The sequence below is a fragment of the Topomyia yanbarensis genome, chromosome 2 (genome assembly GCF_030247195.1).
Source record: "Topomyia yanbarensis strain Yona2022 chromosome 2, ASM3024719v1, whole genome shotgun sequence".
NCBI classification, from domain to species: Eukaryota; Metazoa; Arthropoda; class Insecta; order Diptera; family Culicidae; genus Topomyia; species Topomyia yanbarensis.
Window position 1 is genome coordinate 401,792,835 of NC_080671.1, and position 15,826 is coordinate 401,808,660.

Here is a 15,826-nt window from a genome sequence, read left to right on the forward strand (position 1 = left end):
CACTATTTTGTGGTAACAGGAAGTCGCCATCTTGGAATTCAGAATGGCGGTAATGGTCAATTTTCGATGTCTGCTCACCATCCCCTTTCAAATGATACCCATATTGATGTTGGCTCTCACTATTTTGTGGTAACCGGAAGTCGCCATCTTGGATTTCAAAATGGCGGTGGTGGTCAATTTTCGGTGTCTGCTCACCATCCCCTTTTAAATTGCACCCGCATTGATGGTGGTTCGCCATCTTGGATTTCAAAATGGCGGTGGTGGTCAATTTTCCGTGTCTGCTCACTATCCCCTTTCAAATGACACCCATATTGATGGTGGTTCTCACTATTTTGTGGTAACCGGAAGTCGCCATCTTGGAATTCAGAATGGCGGTAATGGTCAATTTTCGATGTCTGCTCACCATCCCCTTTCAAATGATACCCATATTGATGGTGGCTCTCACTATTTTGTGGTAACCGGAAGTCGCCATCTTGGATTTCAAAATGGCGGTGGTGGTCAATTTTCGCTGTCTGCTCACCATCCCCTTTTAAATTGCACCCGCATTGATGGTGGTTCGCCATCTTGGATTTCAAAATGGCGGTGGTGGTCAATTTTCCGTGTCTGCTCACTATCCCCTTTCAAATGACACCCATATTGATGGTGGTTCTCACTATTTTGTGGTAACCGGAAGTCGCCATCTTGGAATTCAGAATGGCGGTAATGGTCAATTTTCGATGTCTGCTCACCATCCCCTTTCAAATGATACCCATATTGATGGTGGCTCTCACTATTTTGTGGTAACCGGAAGTCGCCATCTTGGATTTCAAAATGGCGGTGGTGGTCAATTTTCGCTGTCTGCTCACCATCCCCTTTCAAATGACACCCATATTGATGGTGGTTCTTACTATTTTGTGGTAACCGGAAGTCGCCATCTTGGAATTCAAAATGGCGTAATTATCGATTTCCCATATATACTAACCACCTCCTTTCAAATGATACCCATATTGATGATGGTTTTCCTTGATTGGTGATAAATCATTTTTGAAAACATTCTTAGAATAAAAATGGAATATATATCCTCTCAGGGCAAAAGTGGTATATCTTTTTAACCCACTTTTGCGCTAAGGTTTTTTTGTCCCATTTCTGCTCTGACTGGTACTTAAACCGGTTTTGCTCTAAATAAAACGTATACCGCTTTTGCTCGCAGCGAATTTTTAACCCACTCTTGCTCTCAGCCTCTCATATTATGATTCACTGGAAAAGGTACAAAATTAACATTCACAAGCTCAACAAAAATTATAAAAGGATTTTTCGAATTGAATGCTTTTTCCATTATGTATTCGTCCTAATAAGTACGGTTTGTTGATTACTATATTTTGTGATACGGGACGCCAATTCTTTGAAACGATTAGAACCTTGCCGGCGATTCGCTTCTGCTGCGTACACACATGAACATTTCCCTTTCGCAGCTCGTGTCAAAAAAGCACTTTATAAAACAAGGTGATCTCTTTTATCAACTGTTTGGTGCAGATGGAAGACCATCCTGTTCTTTGAGGAATAAATATATTTTTATCATTCTTTTTAGTGTGGCTTTCGCTTTGTGGCAGGGTTGCCACATTCATTCATTTTGAAAAAGCCTTCTAGTTTTTATATTATTAATTTGAAGAATATTTGCTTACATTATGATTTACTGGTACAGGTACAGAATTAACAAGCACAAACTTAATACAAGTTAATAAAAGGAATTTTCTCCATCACGACTAAACACACTGCATAAACCGGCAATTCGCCATCTCGCTTTTGTTCCGCCATCGTCGCTTGGAACTGCGTGCCAAATCCTTCCACTACACACAAACGCTCTCCTTTCGTGGCTTGTATCAAATGAAAGATATAACAGATATCCTACCAGCAGTAGTGGCGATAACCTACCACGTTCTATCAACAGAGTAGGTATGGCAATGAAGAAATTCAGTCAGAAACATTCCTTTTATATCAAGCGTTGAAATGAGTAAGACGTTTATGAGTGTCGAGAAGAGGTTTGTGTTAGGGAAAGTGCTGTGCAAGTTTATGAAAATTACATATGTTTTCCATATTTTTTCGTGTTTAAAATTTTCAAATAGTGTGCTAATAAAATAAACAGATAAATTTAATAACATTTTTTTACTGGCAATTTCCTGAATCGATTGGTGTTCGAATCATGAAAATCCATCAACAAGTAACAAAACGTAAGTGAAAACTTTGTCTGTTTTCTTACATTTTCCCAATGGATTTACAATAATACGGATTTTTCAATAGTGTACAGTTGAAATACCAATTTAAAGTTGTAATCAATTTTTAAGTTGGACTTCTCTGAATCGATTGGTATATAAATGACACAAATCCATCAACAATTAACAGCACTACACTGCCGTTCTACACATAATTGTCCCATGTATATAGGGAATCTCATAGAACATGGGACAAATATGCTTATAACAGCAGTACAGTGGTTTAAAATTATGCCACATTTTTGTGACGCGGATCGAATTTTAGATTTTAGTTTTACACCTAGTCCCAGCCCTATATAGTGGAGTAAAGCATTTTCAATGCTAAAAATATTTTGAAATTTTTAGTTTATTTTCATGCACATATTTGGAGCATGAATAGAAATGTAAAATAAAGTTCCACCATAAATACACACGACTTCCCAGCAAACCATAAATCGTACAACAATGTAGAAGAAGGCTCGTAATGATGTCTACAAAGAGTCAAAATCGTTACGACAGTCGAAATTAGTCCGCAGAAATTGATTTGTAATCGCATATTACTCGAAACAATTTGAATACGACCTTTCATTCAAAATCGCATTGATGTTCTAGGTAAATCGTGTTCGATCGGAGCTGGTCGCAGAGCGCTTACAACTTATATTCATATAGCTACAAATATTTACATCATTTAAAATCGTATTTTTCCATATATATGATCGTATTTTACTTCGATCAATGTCTGATAAACAACATAATAATGTCACTGTGGTCTTTATTATATGTGGGTGAATAGTCACTAAGAAACATAAACATATCTACGACTTCGATATACATCACAATGACTTCAAAAAGTTAGATACGACTTAATATTGAGATATATAAAAAACCCGATTTCGCGAAATTACTTACGACTTATCGCATATCTTTAAAATGAGATTGCTGATTGAGAATTTTTATCGGAATAGCGTTTCTCTACTTGAAAATAAGATAAGATTACGAAATATTGTCACTCTTATATGAATTAAAATAGTTCTGTGTAGTAATTCCTGCCCTACAATCCAAATGTCGTAAGTTCGAGTCCCATCTTAACATGTGAAGAGAGAATCTCAATGTATTAGGTTGGGTTTGGCTCCGTTCACAATCGGCATTCATTTTTTATCTTCCCAAACCCCGCTTTTATACGTATTTTGTAATGCTGGAGATGATTCATGTGCATATTAACTGTTCCTAGTTTTTGATCCGACAAATGAGAGTTAATCGTATATCGTGTTCCGGAATCGTATACTAGTTATGGATATCGCATACAATGTGAGATTGTTTCGCATATCCAATCGTAAATATATTCTCTAGAATCGCTTTTATACTAGAGATTATCGCGCTTAACGTGTATATTGTTGTCAGAAATCGTCTTTTTCAATAGCTATGAACGTATATCGCCTCCAGTTTTGTACGCATATGCCGACTTTCTGCATTTTATGCGACTTTTTTAGTGGGATATAAACACATATTATTCAGTTGCAACTTGGATATACCATCGAAAAGGCTGGCTGGGTTTTCGTGCTTTCTTCAACGATTTTTATTATAATTTTACACGTGGATTAAAAATTACAGTTTCATTAAACGGAAAACCAATGCACTTCAATGCATTTTTATTCGAATATTACTGTAAAATGAACGACATGTAATATTACACGAATGAGAGTTTAAAATTGTATGCTTTTTGATACTCCAATTGAGCGCATTGATTTGAATGTAATTTTCAATCAAATTTTTGATTCAAGCTTTTTACATTCGTGTTGATTTATATGTCGTTTAAATTTCGTTATTTTTTGGGTGCACTGGTGTGTGGAAGGGATCTTCCACATTACATCGGGTGTTCTTCAAGGAAGTCATCTTGTACCTCTTCTTTTTGTACTCTTCGTGAACGACCTCTGCAGTGAATTGTCGTCGACTAAAGTTATGTATACAGATGATTTGAAAATGTACCGTGTTATAAAAACTATGGTTGACTGTTGCGCTTTGCAAATGAAGCTCGAAAGGGTCATGGATTGGTGACAGAAACGGCATGAGTGTGAACACCAGAAATGCAGCATAATCACTTTCGCACGAGTACAATCGCCTATTGTTTTCGAATACTGGATGTGTTCTGCTCCTGTAGAACGAGTCGCATCCGTCAAAGATCTAGGTATCACTCTCGACTGTAAACTGCGGTTCACCGCACATGTTTCTTCTGTCATAGCTAACTCCTACGCTGTACTTGGACTCATCAAGCGACAAACCCGTGATTTCACTGATGCTTACTGTCTAAAATATCTATACATCGCACTGGTACGCAGTATTCTGGAATATGGAGTTACCGTTTGGGCCCCGTATCACACCGTCCACATTAATCGTATTGAACGGGTACAGAAGAACTTCATCAGGTTTGCCCTTCGTCGGTTGCCCTGGCAAAATCGATTACTACTACTTTCATACGAAGACAGCTGCGCTCTCATCAATCTCCCGATGCTGCGAAATAGGCGAATCTTTCTGCAACGACTCTTCATCTTCGACTTGCTTACAGACAACGTAGATTCCCCTGCGCTCTTAGCAAAAAGCTTGACTTCAACGTTTCAGGAAGATCTTTCCGGAGAAATACTTTTTTTCCGGCGCTTGTTTTTAGTATAAGTAAGGTGTCTTTCAAATTAAAATAGTTAGTTTTTAGTTAAATTATATTTGTTTTTAGTCTGTGTGATGTAATATTTTTAATCGAAGACAATAAACAATCAATCAATCAATGATTTACGATCTATTTTGCGTGAAGATATCCCTAATCATTTTCATTTTCATGCAACATGTTAATGAAATGTTGAAGTGAACTATTTCACAAAATTTTGAGCAATATTCGTGAAAACACTTGTGTTCCATGCTCTTTTTTATTAAATGTTCAGCAGTTACCGACCAGTAATAGGTATAGGAAAACTATTAGGACCTCAAACATCGTTATTCATTTGATAAGATTCAGTGTGATGACTGGCCAGAAAATGAAAATTGAATTAAGCACCACAAATCGTGTTCGTTACATAGTTCACAAGAAACTGCGAATCAGTGCATAATGTCACGCTACTCATAGTAAAAAAACCGATAATAACCGAAAAATAACAGATCGCGATAAGGGTAAGATAAATTACGAATAACATTGGAAAACTGCTGATATCATGAACATGAGTCACATTTTTTCTGTATGGCCCACCACACACCCCCGTACCAAATAGCTCTTGCTTGGAGCCACCTGGTCACGGTCATATACAGACCTCAGCTTGAATACTGGACAGCCGGAGCACAAAAATATTAAGCAACTAAAAACAAATTTACCAAGCTGAGGGATACTACTAAGGGAAATTACATGGTGCAATGGAATGAAACAGATAACTTATTATTAAAGAGCGCCCAGTGGAATTAAGGATTCCTTTTAAAGGGCTCTAACTAGCACATGATACAAAGAGAATTTAACTATTTCTCAGACTAAAATAATTTAATTGTTAGAATTGATTTAATTGATATGGAAACAAAATATAACAAAGGCAAAAAAGAAAAGGAAACCAGCAATGATGAGAACGTAATATTTTTTTAAATGGTATAATCGATAATAAATGGTTGACATTATCCCACGTGTAGAATTCAAAAGTAAACTTTAGAAAAAAAAATCGTGACAGGAATATCAAAAATTGTCACTAAGATCTTGAAACCATCAAAATAAATAAACATAAATCTATACTCGTGACTAAAATATCACGACAACGTGAATAGAAATGATGAAAATCATGACAAAGTTCCTAAAATCATGAACATAAATTGCATTACCCGTAATTAAAGGAACAAAAATCGTGACTAAGATCCTGAAATCATGAACATGAATCACTCTACTTACGATTAAAATATCACGATAAAGTTAATAGAAAGTATGAAAACTGCAACTTAGATTCTGAAATCGTGTACATAAATCCCGCTAGTTTGACAGAAAAATCCGATAGTAAACTCATGAATAAAATAGCTCGGTAACGTGACAAGAAATCACAAAAATCACGACTAAGCTACTGAAATCGTTAACCTCGTTTAACTGTCGGTTGTGTATTCCCAAATTATGAACAAAAATCATAAAAAACTAAACATATCCAGGGAACAACAGTAACCTAACCAAGCATTCGAATGTAACGCCATGTATATATTCGGGGCGAACTAGTTTTTTGGAGACACAAATAGTTTGAATACTAGGTTTATTATTCATAATTTCAGAAACTTGGTTAGGGTTTTCGTAAATCGTCCAGTTCACGAAATTGTGATTTTTTGGTCACGAATTTATGAACGAATTTTTTTCCGTGTGTACACTGAAAGGTAGATTGAAACGTCACTTACTTATATGACGTATTATTAATTTCATGTTCATGAACATAAGCATGAACATGTTAAAATTTACAGTCTTATTGTGCATTACGACTGATTGATTTTTCGATCGAATCGGACTCCCGTTTGATTTTGCTGTCGTTATTGAAATTGCGAATCACATTCGCTCGAAAAAGCGATCCGTCGTATCACAGAATAAGGCTGTTAGCCTTGAATCCCATTTTGCAATGTTTCGGTCTCCAAAATATAACAAACTCTGCCCGATGTTCAACACGAGCAACACAAATTTAATAGAAAACCCAACCCGGTTCAGGGTTTGACTTGTTTTTCTTTTTGAATCCAACCGCTACGAAAGCTGTAAGCTGATTCATACATATTTAAACGAACTTTCATCACATGTCCTTCCGTGCCGTGCTACGCATCCCACTACACTGCTGCCGACATGAAGATAGCAGTCGTCAAAAACAGAAACCAATGTTTTCATCTGCTCCCCCCGAAAGGCCCACTAGGGATCAGCACCAAATCCGACGTAGGTTGCGGATAACTGAACAACAACATTATAAATTTAAAACCAACCTTCCGACACAGATACGTAATTGATGTGAAAGTCATTCGAGTGCGTGTCCCCTTTTAAAATGTATGTCAAAAAATACGACATAATATGTATGCAAGATAAAATCAACGCTTACTGTTTTCATATTCACTATCCTTGACGATGATTGAGCCGTCAGCAGGCATCAGTAATCCTGATAGGATGAGCAGCGGGAGCACCATCAGGGCCGATCTGGCCGAAGCTCCTTTCCAGCACATTTCGTTGACCACCACAGAATTGTTTCACTAAATTCACTTGTAACTGAACACAACAGAACCCAAGCCCGGAACACTTTGGGCGGGAAACCTTTTTTCCTCCTTACGGGAAAGCGTCGCTAAGCGCTACTGGAGAAGTTTGGAGCCCGGACCGAATATTGAGCCACCCGCAACTTCTTTTTTGGCTACAACTTTTCTTCTCTAATTATACACTCCCATTGGGAACCTCGGAAGCCATCCGAAGGCAAAACACACAGAGAGAGAAAAACTTTTGTATTCTTCTTATCTAGGGATTTTCCCCGACCACTGCGCGCCCCCTACACTTTCGGCGACCGCAACGATACTCCCGATTGCTTCCGGAGTGAGAAAATTAATTAATTTATCACTTCACACCAGACGAGATCGCATTTGCACCACCCTCCTGGTCGAGTTTTGTATCAAGCGACGAGGAACGCCCTCCAGCGAGGGAACCGGCGAAAACGGATGCTTCCGATATTATTTCGGTAAACGCGCACTTGGCTCGAGAAGAAGCACCAGAAAATCAAATGTAATCAGACCACGTCCTACACTAGAGCAGTGCGGTTTGACGGTAAGGTACATACACAGCACACAAACACACGCTAGAGAACAACACAATCTTGAGTTAGCACTTTCACCATAAATTTTCCTTCCCGTAGCCCCCGTCGAAGATCGGAAGGATGCGATGAGGGTAAAACGCACGGAATCGATTTCCCGGTCGCATTTGGGACTTATCGCGATTATCGCCCCCGTGGTGGGACGGAAGATTGTCTGATCAAACGCTTACCGGGACATTTTCTTTTCGGCTTTTGACCCACCTGAACCGAACTCTTCGGAGACTAAACCCGGAGACACACCAGTTTTCCAGATGAAGATTTTATCTTCCGATCCCACGCAATCGACCTCCGCTGTTTTGGGTCAAAGCAAACACTTTCATTATGGTTTTCTCACTTTACCGCACCGACCACCGAGGGGAAAGTAATCCTTATTATTTTCTACCGTGAAATCCTTCTTAGCATCAATTTCGCCAGCCCAACTCCGCCATGGTTCACAGCTACTCGATTCCAACGGAAGATTAGATGCGCACTTTCCCCCCCAATAGCATCCTATTTTCCTTAATTCATTTGCACCATCCAAATTGCACCGAAATCCTCGAACGAGTCAGTCAGTCAGAACCAGTCCAGTCACCCCAGTCAATCGCGTTCGAGTTCGACATCCGCTCCGGAACGTGACCGTACGGTTTAAAAGTAAAACTCTCACTAATTTGGTGCAGATTTGTGCAGAAATGTGTGATGTAATGTAACCAAAAAGCGCGTTCCCTGTCGGGATGTCACGCTCATTTTTCGCCGCCCCGAGCTCGCATTCTCTCACATCCGAAGCTGGACGTCAGCATCATCATCACAACTTCCAAAACACAAAGCACCATGGAGACTGAGCTGCACAGCATCCGATCCGACTGGTTCTGGCTCTCCCGTATCGTGGACACCGTCGTCGGTCGGGATTTGGTCGGCGTCAGCCCATCATGGGAAAAAGATAGAACGAGAGAGAGAGAGAGAGAGAGAGAGAGAGAGAGAGAGGAAAAGTCATGCTTGCTTGCAGCCATCAGACAGAAGATTTGCTACGGTAAATAAACAAAGCATTATCCTGATGATCCTGATGGGTATACTCTCGACTTTCCGAGAGGGTTTCCCAAACAGAATGAGAATGAGCGGGAAAAACAATGAGCATCAGCGCTATCAGTAAGGAAATGATTTTCCGCCAGACGAGAGCGAGAGATCATGTGCGTGATAAGAGATTCCCAATTCTGCAGCATCCCTTTGCTGTTGAACCGGTTCGCTGGAAACGGTCTCAGCGCTGGAAGTGAGTAAATTTTCCCCTTTCCGCGGAAAATGAAACACAAAAGCTCTTCCGATGGTGCTGGAATTTATCGACAACGAAAATCCGTTTTGGAGGGGAAACATGCCTGTTTCACCTTATTGTATCAAGCTGGAATGAAATTGTTGCATCGCTGAAAAAGAAAAGCAAGATTTTTCTAAATAAAATAGGAAACAAATGTAATCGTGAATCAAACTTTAGTCGGATCGTAAAAAAAGGGGCACCATGTCATAATGTACGAGAACATAACGTCCGAAGGGTGGTGCATAAAAACGTCCGGGACTTTATGACGCAAAAAGAGATCTGGGATCTTTTGACACAACCTTATTTTTGATATTATAATGCAGATCACAAGCGTGTAGTGAAAGCGTTTAAGGGGAATCCCAATGCTTCGATCAGGGATGTGACCAAAAAGTTGAATCTGTCCAAGCCTTTCGTTCAGAGAGCCAAGGACCGGAAGGGATTGCATACGTACAAAGTGCAAACTGCTCTAAATCTTGACAAACGGCAAAATGCGGTGGGGAAGTTACGGGCCCGGAAACTGTACACCCAGATGCTGACGAAGCCGCCTTGTCTTATCATGGATGATAAGATTTACGTCAAGGCGGATTTCCAGTGGCTTCCGGTGTTACTGTTCTTCACTGCCAAGCACAAGTTTGATGTTCCGGAGGAAGTAAGGAAGCAGAAACTTTCAAAGTTTGCCAATAAATACATGATTTGGCAAGATATCTGCTCATGTGGTAAACAGAATGCGCCATTCGTGACTACGTCAATATGCTAACGACCACACGGTGGTAAAAATAACTTATACACATACACACTTGCACATGCGACAATAACCGTTAACATACAAACGTTCGAGTCCTTCGCGATCATCCACGCTCACCTACGTCCACGATCTCGCAAACAGGATAACACCCCGGCGATAAGGTGAATGTCTCAGCACTTATAAATTTTCAAACGCTGTGTCAAGCGTGAACCTACAAATAACACGCTCGCACGATCGTGAATCGATCACTCCCGGACGTCTCTATCCTCGGTACCAGTAATCTCAGCCCATGCTTTCAATTGAACCAATTAAAAAAAAGAAAGCACTCATATCCATTGGACAACACATTCCATGGCGATAAAACGGGGAACTCTAGTAATATGGGCCGGAGTAACTGAACCGTACATCGCAAACTAAATATCAAAATGATGCTCCGCGCGACCATCCAAGAACACACGCGAATATATGGATGACCACAAGGTTAAAAAACCGGTTTATACACGCGAGTACATGCGATTAACACGAAAACATACGAACGCTTAAACCTTTCGCGATCATTCACGCACACCCACGCCCGCGGTCGCGCAAACTTGTTAACACCCCTGTAATAAGGTTTTAGCATTTACTAAATTAAAAACGCGGTCTCAAACGCGAACCCACAAACGGCCGTGTTCACGCGATGTGGAAGAACTCACTTTTTTCTAGTATCTGAACCCTACATCGAAATCTAAGTAACAGATTCACGGTCCGCGCATGACCATCCAAGTACACATGCCAATATGCGAAAGGACAAACAGTTATAAAAAAGAATTTGTATACGTCAAGTTGCTTACACGTAAGCATACGCGACATACAGACGGACACGCGATTGAACATGTTAACGTACAAACGCTCGAGCCCTTCGCAATGATACACACAATCGCGAGGTCCCTACGTCCGCACATATCTGAACCGTACAATAAATATCACAGTCAGAGTCACGGCCCGCTGTAATTAGCCTTAAGCTGTGTTTTAGTGGGTGAGATTTCTCGTGTCGTCTGCAATTGTAGTGAGTGATTCTGACGGAGAGCCCTTCCGGGACTCTACAGCTCTACAGTTCCAGTAGGACAACAAAAAAATTGTATGGCTCAGTCGAATGAGTAAAGTAGAATGGGTTCAAATAGGTATGAATCAGCTGTATTAGTAACGGCGTTGTCTACGTTTTTGTGTATTGTTCTGCGAAAACACATTGCCTTTCGTCCTCAGTGCAGTACATTTTTTCTACGTAAAAATGTCATGTGAGTTTTTTCTTACGTAATAATCAATGCTGAACACGAATATTATGTTGGTTTTTCGATATTTTTATTTTTGAAAAAAAAATATGGACATCAACATGAAACATACGCTTGGTGGCACTAGAGGTCACTACTGTAATGCAAATTTGAATTTTTTGACAGGAAAATCGTGTGTAATTTCGAGCGAAAAACGCCAAAACAAAGTGAATATGACATAAAGAACGCAATTGCATCTGTTAAAGATAGCGTCAGTATTCGATCTGTCTCTAAATAATTCAAGGTTCCGTTCGAAGCATTACGTGCTCGTGTGAAAGGAAAGTGCTCGTCATCAATGAAAGCGCGTCCGATATTTCGCGTGAGTTAACAATATCGAAAAAAACATGATCGAATAAGAGAAAAGATAAAGGAATCCCAAACATGCTCCGAAGCGCAAACGTGATCGTCGCACAGCTAAGCAACCACGTGAGCCAGAATGCACAACTTCAATTCCACACTCTGGCGACGGCATGACACCGAAGAATTCATTTGCAAGTACAAAACCAGACGCAGTTGCTGAAAAACATGTTTTTTTAACAGTTCCTTCCGCGGTTTCGTGATTTTTCACATCATTTGCACTACCTCATTTTCTTACCTGAATGACGTCAATGGATTGCATTTGTTACATACATAATCTAGAGTACAATATACACTTCAAATAAAAGTTGAGCCGCTGATTTTCTAGGTGTGTATATTGTTTTATTTAACCTCAAATATATAATAATCGCACCCCCAGATTTTAAAAATATCGAAAAAAGTACCTTCGCCTTATTGAATTTATCAAGAAAAATATTTGGCTGCGCAAAAAACATTATTACTAAAACGCTCTATATCTAATTGATAACAGAATAATTTATGCATCGCGTTTTTAAGATTAACCGCTATATTAATTCAACAACAGAATACATTGTGTTCCATAGCTGCAAAATTTCAGATTGATCCTATGGTCAGATGTCGGAAGGTTCGGTTAAATACAAATGTTTCCACTGACAGGGCATTAAGTTTAATTTTTCTGCAACCAGAAAACTATGAGATAGTTTGCAAGTTGGTACTAATTATGATTATTGGTAAAATTAAGATGAAAAAAATCCCGATTTCATCAATTTCCCCGTTTTTCAACCAAAATTTTTCAATTAATTAACAAAAACGAGTCATTACTGTATATCAAAGATCCACGGTTCCGTTACTATACCAATGCGAGCAGTTGAGGAATTCCACGAAGATCTATCCGAATACATTTAAAATCGTGACCGACCATCTGCGATTCCCATGAAACTATACGCGTTTCACCGGCATGGAAGACTTAAGATTTGAATCTAGAGCAATTTTTAAAAAAGGTGTAGAAGATTTTGCATGTAGCGTTTAAAAAACTGCCGTATTTTATACAGAAAAACTATCTGAGAACGAGTAACAGAAATTTAATGTATCTGCACAAAAATACACTGAAAAAAATATTGTCATTTTTCACAAAAACTAAAATTAATGTAAAAAAAATTTAATTGCAAAAAAACTCATTTTCTAATTTTTTTATATTTTGTCAACAAAAATCTAAAAAGAAAAGAATCACTTTTAATGTGTTTACTTGATGGAGAGCTCATCAATAAAAATGTTTTTCTAACAATAACTTTACCCATGATCTCAAATTTCATACTAATTGATAGAAAAAGATGTCATTTTATTACAGAATATGATTCTAAATGCTATTTCAAGAAAGAATGCATTTAACAAAAGTAGTTCTCGAGATATTTGGAATTTTCCTCCAACAAAAACAATTATCATAATTCGTAAAATTATGCCATTTTTATAAGTTATTCCCGTTTCGCCATCGTAAACCATCAATATTCAAATGTTTATCATTTTAAAGACGTAAAAAACTAGTTTCATTTTGAATATGATTCTGAATGCTATTTCAAATCAAAATGCTTATAATAAAAAATGTCAAAAATGTAGTAGATTTCGAACTATTTGAAATTTAGTTTTGACAAAAACTATTATATTGTTTTAAAACGATCTTTTCATAAGTCATTCGCACTTTTTTCTTCAAGAACAATAAGTTTTTTTTAAATGATCATAAAATTTCCTGTAACTTTTCTTATGATATCAAGACGACACTGTAAACTGTTTGAAAACAAATTGAAAACAACCAAAATATGATTCAACCATAGGATCTGATACTATATAGTTGAATCATATTTCCACTACTCGGGTTCTTGTTTGCCCGGCGGACCCTTCGTTTCAGGGCGACCTAGGTGCCTCTACAAAATTTCGAATTCTCGTAACAACAAAAAAAGTAAGCAAACAAATAAACTGCATTTACCGACTTTTATTTCTTCCACTTCTCCAATTCACTACTGTTGCTGTTGGTAAGTCACTGTTGGGGGCGGAAAGGCGGGCGGTTTCTTCCGACCGGCCGGGACAACAACGGCCGAGTTCTCCCTATTTGTCGTGGGCTGCTCCGGCAGGGGTCCTTAGCGTTTAGCTAGGGAAGTGAGCTTGGCTCCATTGTTGGAACCTCCCTACCCAAGTAGCAATTGCAACTTGTTGAAAGTTTTAAATGTTGCACAACTGCTACACAATATTTTTTTATTGTTGGATATATTTGAAAAGAATTTCCACGGGTTTTTAAACTGATTGTGCAACTATGTAACTAGCTGGCCAATAGTGTTAAGTATGCAAACATCAATAACAGTTGTGAAACTAATCAGAAACTTTGCTAACTTGCACAAACAGTCTAACAAGTTGCAAATGCCTCTTTGTTTGCCATTCCACCCTATAACAGAACTGTCCAACTACCCAGTGCTCGACAAATGGCACAGCTATTGTTTTCATTATTTTGCTGCAATTAGGAACATGTTGCACAACATACAAACAAAGTGCACTTTTTCCATAACATAGTTGTTACCAAGAGAGTTACAAATACTATACAGTAACAAAGCGTGCTACTTAGGTAGCGACGTAGGCGACGAATCGCAGGATCGTCTACTCGCCGTAATCGATCCCGGAAGTTCTCTCTGCTTCGTTCTCCTTTTCAATTAGCTATAGAGGAGAGCTTGACTCGTTTGACTTATCCTCTATAGCGAGAACCGTCGATGTCACGGTTCCTTTTCGTTTAGCCGGGGAAGCGAGTACACTCCTTAACACTTAGCTAACCCCTGTTGGCGAACCGACACCGTTATTGTCACTGGTGCCCGAACCACAGGACGGCACTTTTCGACGGTCTTAGTTTGCCGTCGCACGCGCGCCCTGAAACCTTTTCGAGTGGCGGAAAACTGTAACGAAAAAAAAACTTGTAACGAACGTCTGTCGATTGCCGTGGTTCGTCACTAACTACTCATCTCTTCCGTCACACAACCAACACCAAAAAACGCACATCCCGTATAGCTGTCATCGCCATGGTACAGCATTGTCCGCACACTTTTCCAGCGAGAGGAGAGCGATTAACTGGCTAAACCCTATGTAATTAATATACAAATGTTCAACAAAAATTACTACACTATCTGCACGAATATAACCGTTCACAAACGCTAAAATGAACAAAAATTTACAACTAAATGTGTACGGTACAGAACAGTGGTGAGAATAATATTGAGTAAACAATACACTCTACGGAAAAAGTGCGCACAAACAGGTATATTTCCACCCAGTGCTAAATTGTTACCCTGACGAGTTACACCTGTAACTCTTTCATAGATAGTTTTGCTGTATGAAAAACGGTAATCAAAAAAATATTTTAAAAGCAATGCACACAAAAACGTCTACGCCCTTTTGAAAAATTGCTCTTGCATCAAAATGTTGTAATTGCCAGAGAAAATCATGGAGGCTCATAAACCCAACACAATAATTTGTTCGTATCGCCTGTTTTGCGGTCAGTCGGTTTCTCATGGAATTCCTTAGTTGCAAACAAGCGAATTAAACAAGTCGAATATTTTTTACTACATATTCTTCTAACCCAGAAAGTAGCTGTAATTTTTCTCGATGAATGCATATATTTTATTGCTCTTCTCATCATAGTACTCTGCTGAATAATTATACACGATTAGATTGAAAATAAGCATTTTTTGGGTAAAAGATGACCTTGGTGATTATTTTCAAAAAATGCGCTCAATTTTGAAAAGTATGGAGCCTACAACACTCGTAGTTTCAGAAAATTATAATACTTTGTCGAAGACACATTCCTTCTACCTTGTTCCATTAAAAAGGTGAAAACAGCGCCGCCCTAACGACTGAGATTACAACTAACTGGATACAATTGAATAAAGCGCAAGACACTATGTAGCAATTTTGTCAAAGATACCACAACTCTAAAACAAAAGGTGGGTAGTCGCTGTAGGCAAAACCACCACCTTACACACAGTCACAAACCTGTTACCACCAGGGCTGGCGGAAAGCGTGGGTAGTATGGGTAGTACTACCCACTCGAAAACAACCGAGTGGGT